Here is a 10,786-nt window from a genome sequence, read left to right as displayed (position 1 = left end):
TTGACTGTAGTGATGGCTACATGGCTGTGCATTTCTCAAAACTCAAAGAGTTGAACACATCTAAAGGGTTAATTTTACTGCATATAAGTTATATTGCAATCATTTTTTTAAAGTGAGGATCAGTGAAAAAAATGGCACAGAGTGAATGCCCAACAAGTAATTTAAAAAGAATGCCTATTCACATCCCAAGGAAACTATTTTTACTTGAAACATAGTTTGTAATTGGGGTTTGAAATCATAGATGAAGCATTCAGACAATCGCAGCAGGATCCATCATTTATTTATTCATCCCACAGATACCCGCAAGCAACTACCATGTGCATTGTCCTGGATGCTGGGTGTTTAAAGGCAAATGCAAATTAAAAATAACTGAATTCTCCCTAATGAAAATAAGGACCGAGAACTTCCCCTTTCTCCCTGCTCTTTCAGAATTTCCTTCTCTGCCCTCTTCAAATGGAAGTAAATCTTTCTGGTGTCTAAATAAACCTCTCTCCAGTGTCACAGCCAAAGAATGTTTCTCAAGGACCTGAGAGTCATCTCTCTGAAATGTAATCATCAAGGAGGATAATCCTCTATCTCCCAGTTTCCTGGGAGGAGATGGGCTCAGCTCAGCTGTTGCCAAATTGCAAAACCTACTTAAGTAATGAATGGTTTGTGCCCACTTAGCTGCATAGATGAGTGAGGTTTCTCTCTGTCTTTGCAATACCTGCTGTGGATGGTTATGATGTGCATCATATTCTGGCTTACTGTTTATTCAGCAAGAAATTGTTTTCTTTCTCTCCCTCCTTTCTGGGGTGGAGACTGGGGGAGAGATTTTGTTTTTAAGTATTTCCCAGCAGGCAACAGCAGTTAACAAAGAAAAAGCCTTTCCTATTGGTGCTCACATTGGAGGAGTGAATTGATGGAGGTTAGAAAAAGATTAAAAAAAATAAGTAAATTAACATAATATTTTAGATAGTAGTAAATGCTATGGGGCAAAAATGCAGGGAAGGTACGGAGTAGGAATTTGTAATTGTTAGTTTGGTGGTAAGAGAAAATTTCACTAAGAAATTGGAATTTAAGCAAAAAGTCGAAGGAGATGAGGAAGAAAGCCATGAGCCAAATAGGGGCAGAATGGTTTGGGCAAAGGGAACAGCAGGTGCGAAGGCCATGGGGGAGACGCACACCTTACTTCTCCAAGTGAAAACCCCTGGAACAGGGTGCTGGACAGCTGGGAGCTAGTCCCAGCTCTGCGGGTTTTTTTCTGCCATATGAGCCCATTTTCCTTATCTGCTAAGTGAAGGCATCCAGCAAGGAGGTGACCAAGACCTCTTCCACTCAAGTCCTGGATTCTAAATGCTCAAACTTCATTGCCTCTCCTTCTTTTGAGATTGCCACTTCCTGATCTGCCTATCTGACCGACCTACTTTCTGTGCTCACAACTCCAAGACTCACGCTTTCTCCATCCACTCAAATAAGCTGGAGGAACCCAACCAAACTCCAATGGAAAATATCAGAGAAGAACTACATAAATGGGAGGATATTCCATGTACACAGAGGGGAAGATTCAACATTGTCAAGATGTCAGTTCTTCCTAACTTGATCAGTAGATTGAATGCAATCCCAGTAGAAATCCTAGCATGTTATTTTGTGGACATTGAGAAACTGATTCTGAATTTTACAGGGAGAGGCAAATGACCCAGCATAGCCATCACAACATTGAAGAAGAACAAAGATGAAGGACTGACGCTACCTGGTTTCAAGACTAACTACAAAGCTACAGTCATCAAAACAGTGTGGCGTTGGCAAAAGAACAGACAAATGGATCAATGGAACAGACTAGAGAACCCAGAAACAGATTCCAATAAATATAGCTAACTGATCTTTGACAAAGGACAATGGCAACACAATGGAGAAAAGAGAGTCTTTTCAACAAACAGTGCTGAAACAACTGAATATCCACATGTGAAAAGAAGATTCTAGACACAGACCTTCCACCCTTCACAATTACATACTGTTTTCATTACCAGAGTTCAGCTATAGCTTATTTCATAATCAGAGACGAAATATTTTTCCAAATCATTTCGGTCACCCAGTTCTTCACAGCCTTATGGGGACACACTGCTTTTCAGTCACATCTAAGAGCTTGGACTTTTTAGCACTTACAATTGACAACGTAATTTGAAGGCATCACAGAGAACCCTAGGGGTTTGTTGGCATTTCCTCTTTAGTAAACTTATAATTTTGTCTTTCCTGTTTTAAAGATAAACGGTTAGCAGCTACTATGGAAAGTCACTAGAAACTCTGGAAAGACGTTAAAGTCTGAATCACAGGTTTAAAAAAATTTTTTTTGAATGATGCATGAAGTGATCACAACAATATCCCCCAGCTTTGGAAATTTTATAATTCACTTTGTGTGATGGGTGATTTGTAATGCTTGGCTCATGCCATGCAGACAAGGTGACTTTTGTCTCAATGCAGTAAAGCAGGGTAATCTTTGTGAAGACATTTTCAGTGACCATTAGGGACACAAATCTAAGTTAACAGTGTGTGGTGCTACCAAAGCAAATAATGAAACAGAGATGGCAAAGTGGATGAAGAGATGCCTCTACGCTGGCAAAGCTTGTGTGGTCAAAGGCAATGCCAACCATGCTGGCACCCCACTCTTCTGCCTGGGAGCTGGCAAATATTTTTGACAGGGCGTGCAGTACAGATCCCAGTATCATAAATGTTAACATATGGGAAAATAAATTGAGTGTTAAACTAGAGGAAATAGGGCAGCTTTCAAAAGTTACAAGGCCTTGCGAATTCTGCAGAGCTGGGGCTACATCCACTACGTCCACCAGCTGAAAAGCCGTGCCTGACTCTGCCCTGTCGGTCGTTCCAAGTCCTCCTCCAGCTTCGACCCTGGAGATAATAGAGTTTAAATCACAGCTTGGAGGGAAACGCAATCTAAAGAGGAAAAAGAAGACAACAGTTCTGCTTATTTTAAACTTCCTGTCTGAACTACCCATAGGCTAATTTCTTCTAGATCAGACTTTATTTCCTGAGAGCTCCTACATAACTGTGTGTTCTTATGGCTGCGCTAAGGTATGAAGCCCTTTTCAGGGCCTCGGACCTCCTTTGAATGAGTGTGAACACACGGCTGTTGTGAAACCCCAGCTCCCATCTGACATGGGAATTAGGAGTAACTCCCATAAAGTTCTATTGCGGTTTCGCGTGTTCACGTGCGTGGTTATTTTTGCTTCAGGTGTCCTTTCTTTTTAATGAAGTTATAAAAGCAAACAACCTTTTAATGGTGATTACAAGCTTTCGCACAGCAAAGCCCTTCCCTTCTTGTTCGGCAGTTAAGAGCTTTGCTTTACTGCCTCTGAAAAAACTCTTAGCTTTAAAAGGAAAAGTCCCCCAGCCTGGAATTATGTGAACCCACCCAGGAGGGCAAAGTCCAGCCAGGCCAAGGTGCAGGTACCTGGAAGGAATTTACACAAAGCGCTGGGAGGAGTCACCTTGCAGGGGCTCAGTGTCCCCCTCACTCAGAGGGTTTTTCTTTTTGAGGGGGGGGCCAGTTAATTAGGTTTATTTATTTTTATTTATTTGTTTTTGAACAGAGATACTGGGGATTGAACCTAGGACCTTGTGCATGCCAAGCACGGGTCTTAGTTTTTAAATTTCTAATTTTTTTCTAAATTTCTCCAGCTGTTTGAACATAGTTACTTCAGTTTTGAATGCTGTAGTTTTATTCTGCTCTGTGTTTGTGTTTGGGTGGATAATTTTCATCGGTTAAACTGTTTGTTTGTTTTTTTAACTTTTTTTATTGCATTGTAGTCATTTTACAATGTTGTATCAAATTCCAGTGTAGAGCACGGTTAAACTGTTACGACTTATTTTCTGTGTTCCCCTAGTAGAAGGGCTTTATGGAGATAGGTTGTTTTTTCTTCTTCTTGTAGACATTTTTTGAACAGAGTTTCTAATTCAAGAATATCCTCTCCCATCAGAGCAGTGAATGTCTTTGGTGGACAGTAATGGGGTGAGGAGTCATGCTGTCTTACTTCTCTTTCATTTCTGCAAAATCCTCAGTGTTCTCCTTCCTTCCTTCCTCCTCTTCACCGCCAAGTCTCTTAGGGGCACCATGCTCCGTCCTTTCTCTGTTCACCTGATTCTCCCCAGAAGCAGTGCTTCTGTGAAGTTGCTGCTTCCAGGCCGGTGCACTTTCAAGCTGCCTTCTCTCTGTGCTGTGGACGTGTCACTTGGTATTGAAACTCACTCTTCCTGTGGGTGACTTTGGCCACATCGAAGTCCTCCACGCCTCTTTACCCTTCTCCCTGGGGATGTGAAGTCTCCTCTCTCCCACACTCTGTGCCCAGCTTACACCGACAAGTGACGGGAGCGCTCTAGGAAGACAATGTTTAATTCTCTGCTTACCGAGAATTCCAATTTTGCGCATAACCTCTATCTTCTGTTAATGCAGAAGGCATGCGCCCCGGGTGTGGTCTTCCTGGGCTTCTATAGAATTTAAGGTTTGTATGAAGAGATTCCATTTCAAGTGGCTGCAATTATGCTTCAAACCTAGAAATTTCCTTGGATTTAGTGCTTCTTAACGTTTTGGAACTCATTTTCTCTCTTCATCAGCACAAAAATCACCTACACTATTGAAATGGTTATAAAGTTCAAGATAGATGAAATAGTATGACTAGAAACAAGTCAAAGCAATGAGACAAAGTGCTATTATCTTTCCAGACACACCCTTTCCCTTCCCCAGATTCTGATGCATAAACACATCCTCACTTCCTTCTGAATCGCTGAAACAACTAATTCCCAGAGCCGTTGTCTCAGTCTGTTCAGGCTGCTTTAACAAAAATACCGTGGACTGGATGGCTTATAAACAACAGAAATCTATTCCTCACAGTTCTGGAGGCTGAGAAGTCCAAGATCAAGTCACGGTCAGATTTGGTGCCTGGTGAAGCCCTGCTTCCTGGTTCATAGATGGCTGTCCTCTTGCTGTGACCTCCATGACAGAAGGAAGGTCTCTGGGGCCTCTTTTATATGGACACGAGTCCCATTCATGAAGGACCCACCCTGGTGACCTATCACCTCCTGAGGCCTCACCTCCTCCGACCATCACACTGGGGGAGGAGGCCTCAACGTATGAATTTTGCAGAGACACAGACATTCAGTCTAGAGCAGCCGTCACGCTGGATCAGAATACTTTGCCGTAGTTGTCTGGTGCAGAAGCATTTTGATGCCTCTGAACTGATACCTTTTTCAATTCCTCTGTTCTCTCCTTACTTCTCACTGGCTGTTCTGTCCATTTTTAGTGGTATAGTTTGACTCACACCCAATATCTATTGTCCATGATATTATTCACTGTATCAATGATATCAGCCGAGAGAAGGAATAAGGAGAGAAGTCCCACGTTCTCTTTCCCTTCTCCCGCCATTATTTAGCTGCATTCTTTCCACCTTGCCGGACCAGTGCACTCACATACTACGACTCCCGTCCCGTCCCTGCCCTGCCCTTGTTTTAGTCTTGGCCATGCAATTAAACACATCAAGCTTTCATCATCAGTCCTTTTGCTGAAGTTTCTCCAGTTATCTTTTGCTGGATGCAACTCATCCCTTAAGAGAGGGTCTGTAGAAGGGCATCCTGTGTGGTCCTTATCGCCCATGGGGTCTCCAGTGTGAGTGAAGGTAGCATTGCTTCTGCAGGAGCAGCAGATACAGAGAGAGGCAGTGGCGCTCCTTGCAGACTTGACAGTGAAGAAAAAGGAGACAAGAGGGGAAATGTTGAGAATCTAGAAGAAATGAAAGAAATACACTTTTACATCATAATGGTCACACTATAAGGAAAAAAAACTCGGTTTCCCTTAACAATTTGAACGCCCCACTATTTCCCAACCTGCAGGAACAAGTGATGCCGTGTTAATACATATCCCGGCTGTCCTCAGCTGGAAAGTCCAACCCCTGCAACCTCAGGAATTCAACAGCAGACCCCCCGCCACAGCTACCACCCACTTTCAGAGTCCCCCCTGACCTTGAGGATCTTAGGCTCCTGGTCTTGTGCATCAGTCCGCTAAGCACATTGGTTCCATCCTCGCCTGGGAGTCGCTGCCCCCCTGGGCCTTTGGCTGGCCTCACTGCCTTGCTGCTTTTAGCCGAATCCTCATTCCCTGGCTGACGCTGCTGCACACTCTCCTGGAGCAATCCGACTCCAGAACATCCGAGAACTTCTCCTGGTCATCTGCCTCTGCCCGCTTCAGGGGAGTTCCTGCCATTCTACTTGATCGGCCACCCAGGCTCAGGCCGTGGCTAATCAAACCACTAAAAAGAGTAAGGGAAATAAGAAATAAACCTCCACTTACGGGTGGGGGCTGTGGGTCCTGGGGTGGCAGCTTACACGCCCTCAGCGATTCCTTTCTCAGGCTACACACCCCTCCAGGGTGACGGAGTGTCCTTAGGGGCTCAAGGAGCGGTCAGGATGCTTCTAAGAACAGCGCCTACTACCTTCAGCATCTTACTGGCTCCAGCTGGTCACATCCTCATGCTGGATTGTCTTCCCAGAATCTAGTCTCTGACATATTCTTCTGGTTCTTTTCGGAGGAGGCTTCTCAGCCCTGGTGTTAATCATTTTAGGCAAACAGATGCCCTGGAAGGGAGTCCTCCCATCCTCACACCTGGCGTACATCTAACCTCTAACAAAGCACCTGCCACACAAGCCCCCTCGTCCCGTCCGTGACCTAAGATGACATTCTAGGATAGGGTCGGACTGTATCAAGAAACAGCTTAAATGCTTAATAGTTTGTTTGTCTGATTTATAAGTATGTTGAAATGCACCTAATTTCAAAATTGCTGAGTCAAGGTGTCATGCATCCCATGAATCTGGAGGGAATTATAGTGCCAACTGGTCTGCGATGAAAATTATATTGCTGACCCAGAAGGAAGCAAATTAAGATCACCTCAATAATCAAAAGTTAATTAAATTCCACCTGGTGGTTTTATAAGGCATTTAAAAAATGGGTTTGAGTCCACCTTGTTAAAAGTAAAAGTCACCACCAGCAGGTTCTGATCCCCCTCCACTGCTACCGGGAAGGAATATTTTCTTAGCTCCTTCTAAAGCCCACTCAATAATAACATTAGCCTTGCCCAATCTAGGGGAGAAAAGTACCCACTAATTTTAGCTACATAGAAATTGCAGTCACATGTTTGAGCTCTGGGATCCTCTGATAAATTCTTGAATTAATTTAAGTCCGGGAGAGGATGGGTAATTTGGAATCAGTGTTCCATAATACGGATCCGAGCTATTTTATATCCAGGGTATGTGACTGATAAAACTGAGTGTGTACAGTGGGCTCCATACTTTAATAGTACTGTCTTCTTTCTTACCACATTCTTGCAAAAGAGATATTAATACCCAATTTTCTATACAAAGAAAACTGCTTCTCATAGATATTAAGACATTGCCCAAAAGTCATCAGCAAGCAAAAACTGAACCCAGATTCACCTGATTTCAAAAACCTAAGCCCTCTCCGCTACACCATGCTGCCCTTCCATATGCCCTGGAGTGTATAGATGAAGATTCTGTTCTCTGGATGGTCTTATTTTGGAGTTTTTACTTCCTTTGGTGTTCCTGGCAGAGTGGTTTCCTGGAGGTGGGTGCACGTCCTAAAGAGGCATTCAGTCCCCACCCGCATCTCCTAGTGTGCCTTCCTCTACCGCAGAAGTTGGCAATCTACCAGCCATATCTCCTGTCTTTCTTGCAGCCGGGCTTCTAACTGTGAATTAGGTTCAACTAGTTCTCTGCACTTGTGTGAGACTGGGAGTCAGGACTGAAGCAGATGCCACCTGGCCATCGCTGTAACCACTGGCAAATGTGATAGGAGACATGGGGACTTCGGAAAGCTGCGTCTCAATGTCCAGTCCCTAATTGAATGGTTGTTGAGAGATAGTTAGGGTGGGGGTCTCAGGGACTTCCTGGCTCTCAGATTTCAGCTAAAGCAGCATGTTCTCACGGTCAGTACTCCGATGCCAGCCTCCCGATTTCCGACCTTCGTGGTTGTGGCAGAGGTGGAAGGAACTCTTTCCAACAATGGGAACACCTGCACCTCCCTAGTCAGTGCCTCTCTGCTGAAAATAGCCAGAGTGGTTTCTGTTTCCGGCAACTGAGCCTTGCTGATACGCACTCTTCTCCATCTTTCCCACTAACTGCTGGTCTTTGCAACCGTCAATCCTTCAACTGATCCTTTAAGCTCTAAAATGAGAGCTTTGAATATCTCCATCACTCCCAGTCTCCCTTCTCCGGATTTGTTTTTCTCCATAGTAGTTACTGTCACTCAAAGATTATTTCTTGGTTGGATGTCCCACCCGCCACTAGAATTTCAGCTCTATTCGAGCAAAGTCTTCGTTTTGTTCACTTCTGTACAGCCCTGTAATAGAACACTATTAGCAAATGGTGGGAATTCAATAAATGGTGCTGAATGAATGAGTCTACCTTTCTTAACGGACGTTACTGGGAAATTAATGCATTAGTTATAGAGCCATCAGCAATGTACCCTCAGTAATGCCGCTTCACGGAACTTTTACCTGGATTTAGAAAGTCCTCAAACACAAAATGATATGCGTTCTCTGGATCTCAGGATTAAATTTAGGGTGATCAACTCCTTCCAGTTTGCCTGAGACTTTCCCGGCTTTAGCACTAAAGTCTCACGTCCTGGGAACCCCATCAGTCCCGGGCAAACCAAGATGACTGGTTACCTTAGTTGAATTAATGAGATGCTGAAGAACGGCATTTGGAATTATATTCATTTAAATCAGTCTTGCAAATAAAGATTTGCAAACATGACTCTTTTAAACCGGACTGTAGTTTCCTTCCCAGATCACAGCTGTCTTGCAAGTGATCCCCAAAGTGATCAAGGTGAAATTTGAACAATGGCCTTGGGCTGCATTCAACATTTTAATATTCTTATTTTCCTGCATGTTGAATATGCTATAGCTGAGTATATGAAATGTAATTAATATCATATTTCATAATTAAATTTTAAAATGTGATACAGGAACATCCCAGAGAAAAGCTATAGCAGCATTAGATCCTTCGGGGAAGGCAAGAGAAGTCTGTTTATAATCTCATTGGGAAACAGAAGAGTGAATTCTATTGAGAGCATTTATCAATGTTAATTCCAGGGATGAATAAAGGCTTAGCCATCATGAACCACAAGGTACTCAACAGCTCTAGCTGCTAACATCCTGAAACTTCAGACAGCATGTTCAAGTATAATTTGTGGATTGGAAATTATGCCTTTGATCTGGTGCATTAGGGAGAATTTGGAGAATATGAGCATTCTCAGATCTACGACCCAGACTTCTGGTAGTTGGATCATCGTGGAGATTCTCTCTCCCTGACGGCTCATGTGGTTGAACGAACATTTGGATGTTCAGATTTTAAAATATTCTTCTCAACCAAAACCAAAACTCAGAGATGCTATCACCCTGGAATTTGTTTTGCACCTGCAAAAACAGTTGTGTTACTGAAATCAACTGTTTGCACTGCACAGACTGCTGCATGTGGCGGTGGTGCCGCTCGGCCGGTGTGCAAGGGGTTAACCGAGCTTGTTGCACAATTCCAGCACAATGCGTGTTCCTCGGAGCCAGCGATCTCTGTTTGAACATGTTTATGAAGCAGATACAGAGAAACTGACCAAGCCTCCAGAGGCCAACCTGCTTAGAGGAACAGAAGCATTCATGCCGCTTTTCTTCTGAAGAGCTTGGCCAAAGGACTCCAGAAAACGCTCTTTTCCGAATGTGTGAACTCTGAAATGTCCTAAGTCTTGATCCTTCCACGGTATGACTCAAGTTCTTGGCCAGACTTCACATTTTTGCTCACACCGGCTACTCGGCCTGGCCACTTCCTTCCTTCCAGGCGCTATTTTCGGTAGCAGAGCCCCTGCACCTGTTGTTAGTGTGGCCACAGAAGGAAACTGCGACAAAACCCTCATCTGTCCGCGCAGCAGCGCTAGCACTGCCCAAGCCGGGGCAGGGGACAGGATCAGTGTCCAGAGGGCCAGTCGGGGCCCAGAGGCTAGGCAGCCTCTGGAGGGAACATCTCACCCATCGCCTCCCCGTGTCCCCCGACCCGAACCTTTGGCAATGGGGGCACTCCTCTCCAGGTCTGTGGCTGGGCATATTCTTAAGGGGCGCAGCCAAAGGTCCCAGCCCTGTCCTTTGGATACTGGTATGTGGATCCCAGGGAAGGAGCGTGCTGGGGTGACTGCCTAATTTCCACACATCGACGTTGTGACTGAGACACCAACTCGAGAAGCTTCAAGTCCCAAGGACTGGGACCCCCTCGGGGAGGGGTCTGCTGCAGCCTGCGAACAGATGGAGAGCTGGCTCCCAGCCCCCTTGGCTGATCAGCTTCAGGTCCCGCTGGCTCTGATCATCCAGGCCCTGGGAAAGCCAGCGGGTGGCATTTGAAGATGAGGTGGCCGAACACCACTGGGTAAAAACCAGTTTCTGCTTCCATTCTCTTCCCAAAACAAGCCTGGTGCTGAGATCCTGGGATCTGACCCAGCACGCCAGGGACCCATTTCGGGTACCTGCTTGCAAACCTCTCCCTAGCCTGCTTTTTGTCTACCTTCGGCAGAAATTTGGCAGCGTAGGGGGGTTCTTACTCTTACCTTTCATCTGAGTCTGTTTGTCCATAGCTAGACTAACAGGGGGCTTTTAAACCTAATGAATTCAACGTTCAAAGAATGGCCTCAAGCAAATGGAATGTCTCATGTTCCATTAGGGCAGGAGGCTGTTTGGGGCTTAACATT

Source organism: Camelus ferus, chromosome 26, assembly GCF_009834535.1.
Source record: "Camelus ferus isolate YT-003-E chromosome 26, BCGSAC_Cfer_1.0, whole genome shotgun sequence".
Lineage (NCBI taxonomy): Eukaryota > Metazoa > Chordata > Mammalia > Artiodactyla > Camelidae > Camelus > Camelus ferus.
Note: the sequence above shows the minus strand (reverse complement) of the source record.